We start from the raw sequence: 15,200 nt of genomic DNA, 5'->3' as shown, positions 1-15,200 counted from the left end.
CTCACGGTACGATTGTTGGGATTTAAGGATAGAAATTTTTGCGTAGTGTACCGCATATTTGGGAAATGATTCATCATTACAGACGATCATCGATTATCTCGGGAGTAATATGCGTTGTTACGCTTTGTTACATCAAACAGATACCGGTTTTTAGGTTAGACGAAGATCGACCAAATATATCAGATATATTCTCTTATAACAAATTACTTATAATTTTAGGTTGGGAATAATCTTATAGAATATAATTAATGCTATTTCTAACATTTAATAATAATTAAATTTTCGATACATTAAAATCCAAATATTGGAAATAGGAATAGTTTAAGTACATATTCAGTTGTAGGATGGCACTTTCATTGAAATGGCGGATGATTATTCCTTTCACCTTACAGCGAAAGTAGTCTTAACCAAGTTTAATCTACTGAGATAATTAAATAATAATTAATTCTGGTATCATTTTGAAAAATTTAATGAAAATCTATATATATTGTTTCTATGCATGAATATATGATATATATGTTAGTATGACATAATGATAGTTGCTTCTGTGCCGTGTGAATGTACATTTCAATGAAATTAGTAACCTCCGTTTTGTGAGAAGCATCGCAGAATTCATAACTGACAGTGAAAATTGAGACTCGCTAAAAAACATGAGGCTCTCCTTCTCGTGTTTCAAGGTTATGTATTATTTTACAGTACGAAAAATAATAATTTGCAGTTTGTATTATTTTGCACTACGAAAGATAAAAACTCGCAGTTTAAAATCTATATTTAAAATTGTATTCATCCATTGTATATCAATTAATATCTAGGCATTTAAATTATTTGGAATTAAGAAATTCCAAAGATTCAACGGTATTAAATTCGAGGCTGTTCTTCAACAACAGTGTTTACTATATTTGTACATACATACATACTTACATACATATATACATACTGCATTACTATCGATCTTATTTCTTCGGCTTCGATAATACTATATTATATCTTCGTGGTTCTTCTTCTGATACGAAACTCCCATTCTTCGATATTATTGGCTTTCATTCTTGACAGAGAAAGATTAATGTCTGTAGATTTTTAGGAGTATCGATCATGTAACATTATCAATCGTATATTTGTATACAAAATATCAAAGGAGGAAAAAATTCCTAACCATCTTTCATTGTATATCTGTAAATGAAAATTTATTAGAAAAAATTATAAAATATTTTTTTATATAATTTTTGTTTATTTTATGAGTAATAATGAAATGTATCTATTGAATTGATTCATTAACATAATAGTTCGCAGCAATTATTGCACAAATGCGAATTGATCGGCTCAATTTCCGGCGAACGTTTTCAGGAAAGATTCGAGAGTGCGCCGCGGTCTTGTTTCCGGTTAAAACTAAATCGTTATGCAATTTTCCAACCCTATAACCTTGATGAACGGCATCGAATTTGATGATTTGAAAATATATCGAATATGCAAATCACAAGGTGCGTTACATCGGATTTCCGTTGCAGGGATACTGTCAAAAGTAAATTGACAGATTACGGTCAGACCACTATACAGTAAAACGAGTGGGTGCAGCATGATTACGTAAGGCCATGGATGCACAGTGATTCTCAATTTCCTCCTTTTAACGAACTTCTTTTTAATTCTCGACTTTTTATTTAAAATATCAAGATAGCGTAGTTCAATGCATAAAAATATAATTAACATTCGGTATATTAAATGCCTTAAGTGATAGTATGAAACTATTAGTACTTGAATATGTTTTATTTTTAATTTCGTTTAGGTTGGTTAAAATAAACATTGTTTTTTTGGCAATGAATAGTGTTTTTATTTGATCATTATAGTCAACCGATGACGTGTTGTTTTCAACGAGTTCATTAATCAGACACAAACATAGTACATGTGTATAGTAGTTTCCACGACTGACCACTTAAAAACTTTATTTCATAAAAATACTTCATTACTTTATCATTAATTTCGTAACAATTCAATATATATATCGAGTAACACACCATGATTAAAATTATGTATATATATATATATTTATTTATTTCATCTATAAGATAACCTTAAAAGCTATTGTAAAAAAAAAAAACAAAGCAGAAACATCTAAACAGACGAACGTATCCTTTTTTATGTAAACTAAAGTAGTTAAAGCATTCGGGATATATCCTTAAATAGCGAACATATAAAATTATACATAACCTTAAACTTGCCAAACTTTTAAGAACAGGTTCGTTTATAACCATCAATTAACATCAATCAAACTCTAAAAGCTTTAAAACTTTAAAATTTAACTGAAAAGCTTCTGCAACGTTTATGTTCAATCGTCAATACATTAAAATACTATAGTTCAGTATAATCCGACCTACCTGCTTTAAGAATTTAAGGGGATACTAAGAGGTGGCGAACGGTAAAAATTTTCGTTGCGATTTCGCAGCGTGCGAAACTGGTTTATCGTCGGTCGAAAAACGTGTTGTACAGAAGGAAGAAGGAGGCGTCTTATTAGCAAAGGAAAGTGCATCGATGCGTTTCTTAGTAGGAGGCTCGTTATGCCAGAGAAGACCGGAGATTCGTTTGAGCGGCGCGTGCATGCGTTATGGCGTTTGGTAATTCAAAACGGAAATTGATAGTTGGCGGTCTCCCGATCGGAGCTCTGCGTGCAAGGAACGCGTCGCAACGATCGTTTGCGTGCATATACGAACGTATACACACAATTACAGAACCGGAATGTACGCCTGTCTGCCGGCGATGTTTCTCTTTGATCGATTCTTTGCGACACACACGTACAACCCTGTATCTCTTGCTCGATCGCGTGTTGAGTTTTTAAATAACTCCGAAGATGCTATAATTAACGCGATTAGCATAATTACTGTAATAATTATTAATGGTAGCAATTTTTGCATGTGTGAATGTAAATTTAAGTACATATTACAATGAACTCTTTTAATGTTTCTCTTTTATTAGATTGGTATATACATATGTATGAAATGTTGTTTTTCAGACATTTATGTAGAACAGTAAGCGCACATAGTTTCTTTTAATTACAATGATTTCTACGTAATTAATGTTCTTTTTCAGTAATTAATTAGTTTTCATATTATTGTTTTATTTAACGGATATGATTGATCCGCCAAATTCAAATTTCGCAGAAACTTTTCATGGGCGCCAACTTAATAAAATCGCGGTGAGGGACCTGTATAACGCTAAAGGATCTAGAACTTCATCTTCTAATTTTCTTTTCTTATTACGTTATGAATGATAGAAATTCAAATTTTTTAAATTGTTTCATCGTTTGTTCAATTCAGTGAAACGAAGCTAAGTTTAATTCTAGATATCGAATAATATGTTCCTCGTTTCTTTAACACCAGATGCGGTTTGTTTGGACGAATGACGATGCTATTAACATCGTATAGACGCAGTTGATTATGATCAACTCTACGGCAGCGATTGCCGATATCGATTTGCGTTATCTTCCTTTCTCATGTGGCGCTCTTGTGATATTTAACTCTTTTACTCGACCATTTCACGGTGAATGAAAATCACGCTTTGCCTCGTATAATCGGATAAAGGAAACCTTTTACGACTTATTATACTTGCATAAGAAAATATCAATGAAACTGTTAAAGATAAATTTAGATTTAATCGAATGACGTTGATTTGATAAAATTAACTATGTTTCCTTCAACTATAATAGATATAATGATTTTCTATATACCTTCCCATTTCGAAGAATATTATTTTACTATTATTATATCATTATAGTAAGTTTCTTTAACGTTGTACATATTGACTTCAGTAAACCACTCTGTTCACATGAGCACTAAATACAGTATAGTGCTTAACCAGTGTCCACTATTAATCACAATAAACGTGTCTTGGACTGCTTTCCGACGCTCATTTAGAGTGCAATTATTTCTGTTCAAAAGGTCTTTGAACTCTCGAGGAGACGCTTCCGGATCTCCTCTAGTCGATCTTAATGTTCCAGCATTGTATATTCATATTTTAAATCATTCTACTTTACATTCTACCAGATCATTTTACTTTCTATCTCATTATAAAGAGCTGTACCTTCTTCTTCTTTGTCCATTTTCTTATTTTTATTTATCCATTTCCTTTCGTTGAATAATATATTTCTAATATTTCGATTTTTATTTTAATTCAAAATAGACATTTGTTAAATAAATTAAAAATCAACTGTAGTTCACAATTATTAAAAGTAGAAGATTTTTATCACACGGAAATAAGAATACATGTGTGGTATTATCGATTAACCTTGGTCGGAGTAAATATTTCAGTCACTTCCGCCGTGTCTGTTGCACAAAAATTGATGTGCATTGCTCTAAAGACACGTTGTAATTATGATCTCGAAGGTTCTTGCATCGCTGACTATAGCGCGTCCTAATAATTCATGTAGGCTCTTTAGAATTCAGTTTCTCCTTGACATTAGCCGTGAACGCACGTGCAAGTCGCTTAGAACTATCTGCAACTTACGTTGGAATTAATGATTAGAAAGATTCGCGGAAAGAAGCGACACTCGACACTCGGCTTATAGAGAAATGTAAGTACGTACATTTTCTTCCTTTAGATAGCGTCAATAAAAAAAGATTTACGTGAACGTTATTTAACGCTTGTATATAGCATAATCTTTTTCGAATACAAAGTATAATTTCAAATAGTTTCTTATAGTATAAAATATAATTTTAAATAGAAGTTCTCGTAAACATAATTTTAGGCAAATTTTTATTTTGTAATACTTTATTAGGATTAAATATTTCATATTTTTTAATTACTTTTATGTTAGGATAATTTCCTATTTTACAAATTTGTTTGTTTCGTAACTATGGATAATAACTTGGTTAAGATTGATTCAGACTAAAACTCGCAGTGTTAAAGCGCAATTGCCGTTGAAGTGACAATAAGCGTGCCTATAGAAGTTAAAATCTCGAGTCTAATAATTGAGGCCAGCGATGAAGTTACATGGAGTTTAAAAATACAAATTGGCTAACTCTTGTTGTGACCAGCGAATGGTTTGCTCGTCGTCTCCTTTTAGATATTTAGTTCGCGCGAGTACTTGACATATCAAATGTCCGCATCAGTGTTGGAACTATTAGGTTGGCAACTAAGTGATTGCGGATTTTGTCATTAGGCGGTATTGACAAAATCCGCAATCACTTAGTTGCCAACCCAATAATAGAGACTGATTCACATTGAAATTTTAAGTTTATTACAGATACAAAAAGAAAAGAGAGATCATTAATGAAATTTTTCAAGGGAAATAAATATCTTACATTTTAAAAATAACTAATTCAAATCTACTTTTTTTTTACATAAATGTATGATTTTAAATATTTTGTTAGATTATGTAGATATAAAAAGATATTTCTAAATAGATATGTATGTGTAAAATCTGGTAAAAATATATTTTTAAGATTATCGATTAACGTAGTTTGAATTACCGCGCGCGCTGACTCTGCGGGGAAGTAGCTTCGAGCTGTTGCCGACAGATTGCGACACTAATCGATACGGGTCGAATAATTACGATCAATACATCGGTAAAGATGATTAAATAGAAAAAAGACGAGACATGTATATAAAAAAAACATTTATTGATATTTTTTATTTAAACAAATATTTTTAATTATGATATTTCTGAACACTACGATTGAAGAAACTGAATTGCATCTTAATAATTAACTTATTACACGTACTGTTCTCCTTCTCACATGATACACGTCGTAGGCAATTTATCTTCATATAACATGAAACCGGACACTGTCTAATCACAGAAACGAGCCAGTAGAAATTTGCGAGGGTGGCGCTTAAGTCGCCATTTTGATGATATTGACATGCATTCCAGTCGAAGAACTGAATACCATAAAATATCGTACATTTTTCAATGATTATCTTAATAATATATAATTTATAAAAGAAATTATATAAAAACATCATAGAAAGAATATTATGAATTAGAAATATAAATTTCTACATCATTATTTTATATAAAGTAGTTCTAAAATTGAACTAAGCTTAAATTAACTAATGGTGTACAATTTTGTGTATCTGAAATATGAGATACGTAATAATATCGCAGATACGAAGCCAATTATCATAAAAGTGATAAATATTCGACGAATTCGCAGAATTCTACGCGATTCCATACCAGAATTAACGCAGTCGACCAGAACGACCGGCATCCGGCTAATTGTATGTATGACTTGTCCATCCATTTTCTAGCCACTTATAATGGCATATATCTTCTTACTCGGTTCTCTCATTTTACTTGAATTCCTCTCCATGCTTGCATAGAAATTAGACACTTAAAAAGTGCCTAAGATTCCACAGTTCGTACAGTTACGATGGAAGTTAGAATTTTTTAGAATTAGGCGATGGATAATTTTAGTAGTTTTAATATTTTTACATTTTTTTTAATATTTCATTTTTAAGGACAAGTAAAGAAGAAAGTTTTTGAGAAATAATGCAGACATTTAATTTTTCACATGTCAACTATATATTCATAATTAATTTATGTATATCATCGAACCCCATCTTTGCATTTTGTATAACAATTTTCCAAAGTAGTATTAATCTTTTTAAATTATTTCACACTAATTTGAATACTTTCTGCAAATCTTTTTCTTTATCTTATAATTAATCGTGTATCGGTTCATCGTTCTAAGTCGATCGAGCATGAACTAAGTAAAAAGTTATATGGCGTAGCGTCATTAAAAAAATTCAAATGGCAGATAATTGAAATCTCGCGATATTTGCAGATAAAATATCTTGGACAAATATTTGATCGTAGTAAAACCGTGTCGTAACTCGTTTGACGATAATATTATTTATAAAACCGTGTTCCTTTTAAATGGACTTGATATTTACTTTCTGCTATAAGTCTGTCGCACAATACTCATCTCCAGTGTGCAATTACTCATTGTCAGACTTTAGAACCGTGACGATGAACGCTTCTGGAAACCGCGCCGATTCACTTTTCACGGAATAATTATTTCTATTTTCATTCACAATCACTTGTAATTAACCGAAGGAAGGAAAACGTAAGCTGATCATTTCTAACGCTTTATGAATTTTTCATCGGGTTTTTTGTATTATATATTCTTATTAAATACGTTCAGTATAAATTTATCTGACTCGTTTAAAGCAAAGTTTGCTTAATTTCGGAACAAACGTAGGATAGTAAATATTAAAAAAATATTTATTAGAAAATGAACTATAGCGCTTCTTATAAAAAAATTTAAAAATTATTTATGTCCTGTATACTTAACAAGGGGAAAAACAAATATTGCTATTATTAAAATAAAAAAATGTTGAAGAAATTATTTATTTATGCTGTAAAAAGTAAATTCTTTAAATAGAGATTTTATAGATCAGAAAATTAATATTTCCGAATACCTGCTGCTCATTTATAACATTAAAATTTAATTAATTTTCAGGTTATCTCTCAACATTCTGGTAGCAAAAAATAAGGATAATTCATTATGTTACTTTCGTGCAATAAAAATATAGTCTATATATTTCAAGCAACCGGTACTAATAATAATAATTACAACGAAACAAGACCAGATAACATTGCATCAACGCATACAGCATATATGTAAATTGGTACAATTAACAGGCATCGAGCAATTTGCAAATAATTTGCTCCAGACTATTAATTACGTTTATTTAAAGACAATTATTTTTTTCATTTATTCGAATAACTCTCGAGATTATTTAAAGCCGCAGAAAATAAAAAATCAGTCATACGCATATGGCCATTGCGTGTTTCGCTATAAACATGAGAATTTGTCAATTGATAACAAAACGAGACGTGCAAACAAATGTTGATCGTGATGCTCCTTGCTCTTATAATTCCGCGCGATTATTTCTGCAAGTTTAATTGCTCAAAATAATCGTTTAAATTCATCGTCATCTTGACTGACTTATTTGCTTTGAGGTTTCGCAAATTGAATAGAATACGAACAGTGAAACGGTATCATTCCACTCACATGGAATTCTCCTAGTTCGTAAATCAACAAAGCGTATTAACCAGGGCCTGGAGAAAGTGGCGCTAGTTGTCTGTATAGGCTAGCAGTGGTTCTCAACTTCTTGACCTCTAAAATATACTATTTAGCCAATTCACATGTGTATTTATTACATATTAATCTTTAACACGCATACACACGCACAAACTAATTTCCAAAATTTTCATAGCATCCATACTAAATGGAATTTATTTTATATTATGTAACTCTTAGTTCTTACATTATTGAATCTTATTAACTCTCGTTTAAACAGTATATTTAAGGCTTTACAAGTTGTAAACTAATACATTCGAGTTTATAGTAATTGAAAAATGTTAACATTACTTTACATGATTTTTGTAATTAGCAATTTATGAAACAACATCTAAAGGTGTACAAATCGTTCAAGAATTGTAAATCAACTAAATTGCATAAAAGAATATGATATTTAAAACGTTCGAATTAAAATTTAGATTATATATTATAATATATATTTATAAATAGTCTTAAAGCTTGTAAGCTATGATTTATAAATACGCTTTTTCATTTCAAACGATTCATCTTTAAATACTATCAATAAATTAACATAACACTTATTTGAAATATCCGATTCATATAATTTCCAAGATTCGATATTCAACGTAATGCATACCATTTACAAACGTCTACCACTAGAAGATTCTTCCATCTTTGAGTTTAAGATGTTAACAAGCTCAGTTTCGTAGAATTACGTTTGCTTTACTTTTGTTTGCTACCTATGGAAGGTCGATCGCGATTTTGCAATTCGACCATCCCATACATCTCGATCGTCTGAATTCACTTGGGTAGAATTTATATTCTGAACGGATTCAAGGCACAAATAATGCGACAATGACGTAACAGGATGTTGCAGCGACGTTCTCGAGTATCGTCATGTTTACCGCGCATAATTTTCGTGATTCACGTTGCACGATCTTTTTTTTTTTCCTCTCTTCAGTATCGATTTAAAGATCCAATTTTACTTCTTTATTTATTCGATTTATTTTAAGGTGGTCCTTCATATATTATAAAGTCATTAGTGACGAAAACTACATAATCAGTGATTACATGTGTACAAGATTAAATGATACTCAGTTAGATGGAATCGAGTAGATTTTGTGTGTACGTACGTAGTCCCTTACTTTTGATAAAATTCCTCGTGTTAAAATTTCATTACGCTCCTTTGAGAATAATCGAAACCTCTAATGAAAAGAGTGGCTGAATTAAATTTTCTGAAAGAGTAGTAGGTTACATAAAAGTATAATTCCTCTGTAAATATTAATCGGACCATTTAATTAACTCTTCTATAATCTGGCAATTTTTCGAATAAATTTCTATACAACGATCGTGATTACGAGAAATTAATTTCTTATCAGATTTCCTACAAGATTACGTTTTTATCGATGTTATCGATTACAAGATATCGATCTTTCAGTTTTATCTTGCTTACTTGTACAAGATAGTAAATTTGCAAGTCGTGTATTTTTCGTATTCATTTGTAATTACAGCCATAAAATATTCTTTCAGAATTTCTAATTTATTTCTTAAGTAACAGAAAGATACTTCCTTTAATTCCAAAAATTTACATCAGCCACTCTAAGATACTTTTTGGAGATAAATTATCAAAGAGAAGTATTTAATTTAAATTTCGTAACCATGACAATAATTTTGCCGAACTTGGTTTTTCAAAAAAGTAGGATCAATCAGAGGAAAAATACCAAAGACTCTATTATCTCACGAAGGCCGTCGATTGTTATCACCTCGGTTATAATTTTCTAACGCGGAGAAAGGGAAACGAATAATGAAATCATGCGTTGCGAAGTCCGTCTTATCTGATTATTATAACAAGATAACGAAATACAGTGTGTTACGATTGTTTTATCGGTTAAGACGATGAGACGTTCTCGAAACTCGATACAAATCGTAATCGCATTTCGTATCGTTGTCCTTTCTGATTCATTTGTACTCCGCAAATAGCCTCGAATTGTATCGCGTTACACCTGATAGAATATCTCGAAATTTCTCTGGGAACTCCATTATGTAACCAACAAATTGGCGATCGTTTTTGAAAATTATCGAACGAAAATGATAATGGCATTTCTAAAATTTGAGATACGCAGAGAAATCTTTATTATTAGTTCTATTATCTTATGCTTCCTATAAAACTTTTTTATATTTTTAAGACTTTTAACACTTGCAAATAAATTCGTTCAGTTCTCAATAAATTCTTTATTACATTAGACAAATTTTTAAGCAATTTAACTAAGTACCTCGATAACTCAAGCACTTAAAAGATAATGAATCCGCTAATAAAAATATTTGTATTTTCACACAGTTCGTTACTTAATTTAAAGATAAAACAATTTCAATCGGATCAAAACTTCCGACTCAAATATCAAAATCTACGTTATCTCCGCATTAATTAAATTTTCTATTCAGATGCATCTTATATAAGCAATAATTCTCCAGTTGCCCGATTTGCCTTGAAATGCCTCAAAAGAACAGAAAATATTCAATGACCGGCACAGAAGGGTTGCTCGACGTTTAATTGATGTTCTCGACAGTAAATTAATCAAAAAGATCCGTTGAGATGATTTCCTCGATGGAGAAACAAAAAAAAAAGAAAAGATAAAATTACACAGGGCCTAGGGCGAGGATACAAGTGGCCGCAAGTCGGCCAACAAGCCGAAACAATGAAAACAAAGTATCCACGTTTACTCTGGGCTGTATGTTGCGCTTCTATTCGCACCCTCCGTCGTTCTTTCATCTTCGTCCAGCCTTTTCAAACTAGCGCAAAAGCTTCGAAAGGGCAGCCAAAAGACGAGTCGTTACTCTTTGCTTTCATCGCGTTTGATTCGAGTTTGTATTTTAAATTGCATCAGTGGTTCTAGGTTTTAGGGGATGAAATTTCTATGTTATAGTATTGAGAGATACTTAACAGATATTTAACACGTTTGAGGTAAAGACGAAAGAGGAAAGACAAAAAAAAAAATAGACAAAATTTTATATTCATTTTCCTGTGCTAGGTGTTTTATATTCATATTAATTTGTTACGTTGAGAATCATCTTTGGATGTATTTATAAATTCATCTTCGTGTATTCGTTACTTTTCTATATTAATTCTCGAATATTTGATATTCTTCTGTGTCGACGTATTAGGTTCTTTAGATCCAGCCCTAGCTTTTTACTACGCTAGGCTTTCAAAAAGATTGAGAACATTTTCAGATTCTTATCGCTGCCTGCATTGGATTATACGTTTATTCGTTACGTTAAATGTGTCAAACTATTTTTCCATAAAAATAGGAATTCAGAGATACGAAATTCAAGATTTCTTAATGAAGCTTTTCCTCTCAAGTAAAATTCATCTTCTTCTAAATTTTCCAAAATAGAGAAAAATATCCTCATTGTAAGTCATTTAATACGACTGTGTCGACTTTCTATGTTATCATCTATTTCATATATTTCAAATAGATTCAACACCATTATTATTTATTTATTGTTAAAATAATAGAATAGACAACGAGTCATCGATTCATCTGTTTACGCTCAATTGTCACGTACGAATAAGGATCAGTTCCGAGAATACATGTGGAAATTTGACTGCACGTGGCAGGAATGTGCGTGCGATAGGTGTGAAACTCTGAGAATAGGCTTACCTTAGAATCGTGAAAGAATCATCAGAGAATTAATAAAAGTCAGAGTAAAGAGAAAGTCCGCAATCTACTTATAAGCAACTGTAATTAACACCAATGAAGCTATGAACAACATAATTTATATTATCCTACGATTGACACTACCAAATGAAAACATCATAAAAAGATCATTAAAGAATTAATCAAAGTCAAACTAAGGAGAGAGTCAGCAGTCTACTTATAACTAATACGATTGATATCAATAAAACATCGAACAATATAATTTATATTACCCAACGATTGACATTATCAAATAACATATTTTAACAAACGAGACATTATCTGTCTTCAAAAATTATCTCTCTTTGAACAACCAACCAATTTAATCTACAGAATTACAAGTATCGCGAACAATACAGCGTAACCACGATACGCACTAGAGAAGCTCATGGTACATATTTAGTACACACGTTCATAGTGAATGCGCTTTTTAACCCGCTTTCATTCACAAGCTCGTCGCCGTAGAATGTATGCGCGCACTTGTGACGTATAGGTACCAGTGCATGCATAATATTACACAAGTGAATGAAGAAAATGACATCTTACGATCGTTCACACCTCCATTATTGCACGAGGCCGTGTTCCTCTCGTAGGATAATCATGCACTTACTAGTGGGTAATCCGCATCCCTCTCCGCCCTGTGAAATTGCGTATTCGCACAGAGACATGGCACGCAATGGGAGATGATGCACCTTGACTCGATTCTCCACTCTTAGCGGACGACCCCTCGTTGCGGTATTTTATTCACTGTTAGTCAGCTTCGATCATGATTAAACAGCCTCTGCAATGGGAACGATGGTGTGTTAGGGGATTCAGATATGTTTGAGAGTTATTATTTAATTGGAAATAGGTATAGAGATCGTGGGAAGTAGATCGAGATAAAATTGTAGAATTTTGCTGATCCATTAAAGTATGGATATGAGTTTAGAGAAAAGTTCTTTGAAATTCTGAAAGTTTCTTTTTTTTTTTGTAAGAATGTTGGAAAATACATTTAGCAGAAATTAGTATATTACCACAATATTAGAGAAAATACATATGTCTAGTAGAAAATCTGGAAAGTACTATTAGATTTATACAGTAAATTTAAATTGACTTTATATAATATATATAACAATTAGAAGACGCCTTTATACCAAAATTAGGTCAATAATTGAACGGGTTATACTTTCCTTGGTATTTATGACTTCATGAAAGCAATTTCACGAAACACGATATAATACGCGTGCATGAGTTTTTCACGCATTCATAACCTGCCATCAGCTTCTGCTAAGTTACACCGGGTAAACGTCGAACCATTTATTAGGTTCTCCTGTATTATCGGTTTTCGTCGCTCTGTTCATCGTGATACGTGCACACATTCATAATGTACTTGCCTAAAGTAATTTGAGTCTCATATATGTAACGAGAGACGAATATTAAATTCCAGCGAATAGAGTCTCGTCTGCTCTTTAAAATATGCAAGGAGATTCCTCGCTGTTTATTTTATATGATGCATTTAGGAGCCTGTATAGAGCGGTACTATTGCTTTTTATAAATTATAGCAATTCTTTGATCGCTACTGTATTTTTGTACTTTAATGTTTCAATTTATTTTAATAAAATAGTAGATGTATATTTGAGTTACATTTTTTACTGAGAATATTTGAAATCATTTGAGATAATATATTAATAAATTTAGAAATAATAAAGAAAAATTATAGATTATTGTAACTGTATTATAATTAAAGTAGTATGATAAAAATAGGCAAATATTTTTAGCTCGCTAAAGGACAATATTAATTTTGTCGAATACTTAACATGATTTTAATAGCTTTAAAAACAAAAATGTGAAATTCGTCATTTTGTCAGGCGGATAGCTATCGTTAAGATTAATGCAACTTTCCGATATGTTAATCTTTAATTTCGATTACGTCGTACTTATGCGAAAATCGAAGTGTTACGAAAGATTAATATGCAGAGAGCAAATTGGTCGAGTAAACGTGATCGAGTGTCGCTCCTCTTTTTTTGTTCTCGGGTGAAGTTTCGCTGAATTCGACTGGCTCAGCTCGATCCAGAATTTCTCGATACACCGGTTCTCCGTCGTTTCCCGATCTCCGCGAAAAATTTAGAAAGTAGCGCTTGCTATAAACATCATGGAAACGCGTCTCGAAATCGTAAAGAAAAAGAAAAATCAATGGGATTGACATTATCGACTAGATTCATTGTCTGCGTAGACACATCTATGTAATTCTGTCGTGGACACAACTTAAATTTTTCTCAAAAAGCAAAAATGTTGATACAGAGCATATTAAAGCGAATACATATTTATTTTAGTAAAGCAATAATATTCGTTTTTATAAAATATTCATTTTTGTTTTGTATGGCACTTTGCTAATAAGGGGATAAGTGGGCAGTGTGATTCCCATCGACTATATTGGATACATTTTATTAAATCAAGATTTAATATAAAACAAATATTTAATAAAATTTGATTTTTGAAAATTTCAGTTTTCTATGGTAACACACTTTCATAACGGGAATACATTTTCATATTGCCTACATGTTTGACTTTAGTTGATGGGAAAAGTATATAAATCCCATTGCCTATAAAAGGGTTAATCGAGACATGTCTACTACCCTTTCAGAAGGAATATTGCAAATTACCTGATTTTAAATATCGATTTCCATATTACTATTCACATCCCTTTTGGAAAAATTGCTTTGTATTAAAAGTAGTTAACAGTAATAAAAAATTTAGTTAACACACTCAACTTAGATTCCAAAGAAAGAAAAAAGGAAGATATTAGAAATACGTTTGTATACACGTGAATTAATACCAACATATTTAAGTTTAAAACGCACTGCGGTGTTACATTGAACGTCATACGTTTTTAAACAGGGCCAAAAACTGCCATCCTGACACATTCTATGCTACACATATAGTTTCTTGTCTGTACGAATGAGCTAGACGCGTATGCGTGATTTTCCACGCATACGTAACACGGGAGGCTGCTGGCTGGTGTAGGTGTAGGTGCGTGCTATCGACCGGGTATCCTTCTGTGCTGGACGCCGGTGTGCCCCACCCTGAAGTGAGTAGCGTGCAAGAGAGAGCGCTATACGTCGCGAGTAAGACGAGGACAACTAGCGCCACGAGTGGTAGGTTCAAAAAGGACAGACGATCACGAGCGAAGAGAAGCGAGAGATGCAGCGAGCGAGAACAAAAGGGACAGAGGAGCACCGTGGAACCGGGAAAAAACAGAGATGGCTTTAGAAGAGGAAAATAAAAGTGGATCCGATGGGAAAAAGCGGGAAAAAGAGAGAGAGGAGGAGCGTGAATTCGCGAAAAGGGGGAAAGTCGTTTAAGGGGAGAGAAGGAGCGAAGTAATGACAGAGTGACAGGAGTAAAAAGAGAGGGCAAGCGGAGATTCGTGTGGATGAAAGGAAGAAAGGGACGGAGAGTCGCGGAGAGAGAAAGAGAGAGAATAGTAGTAGTC

The sequence above is a fragment of the Bombus terrestris genome, chromosome 15 (genome assembly GCF_910591885.1).
Source record: "Bombus terrestris chromosome 15, iyBomTerr1.2, whole genome shotgun sequence".
NCBI classification, from domain to species: Eukaryota; Metazoa; Arthropoda; class Insecta; order Hymenoptera; family Apidae; genus Bombus; species Bombus terrestris.
Note: the sequence above shows the minus strand (reverse complement) of the source record.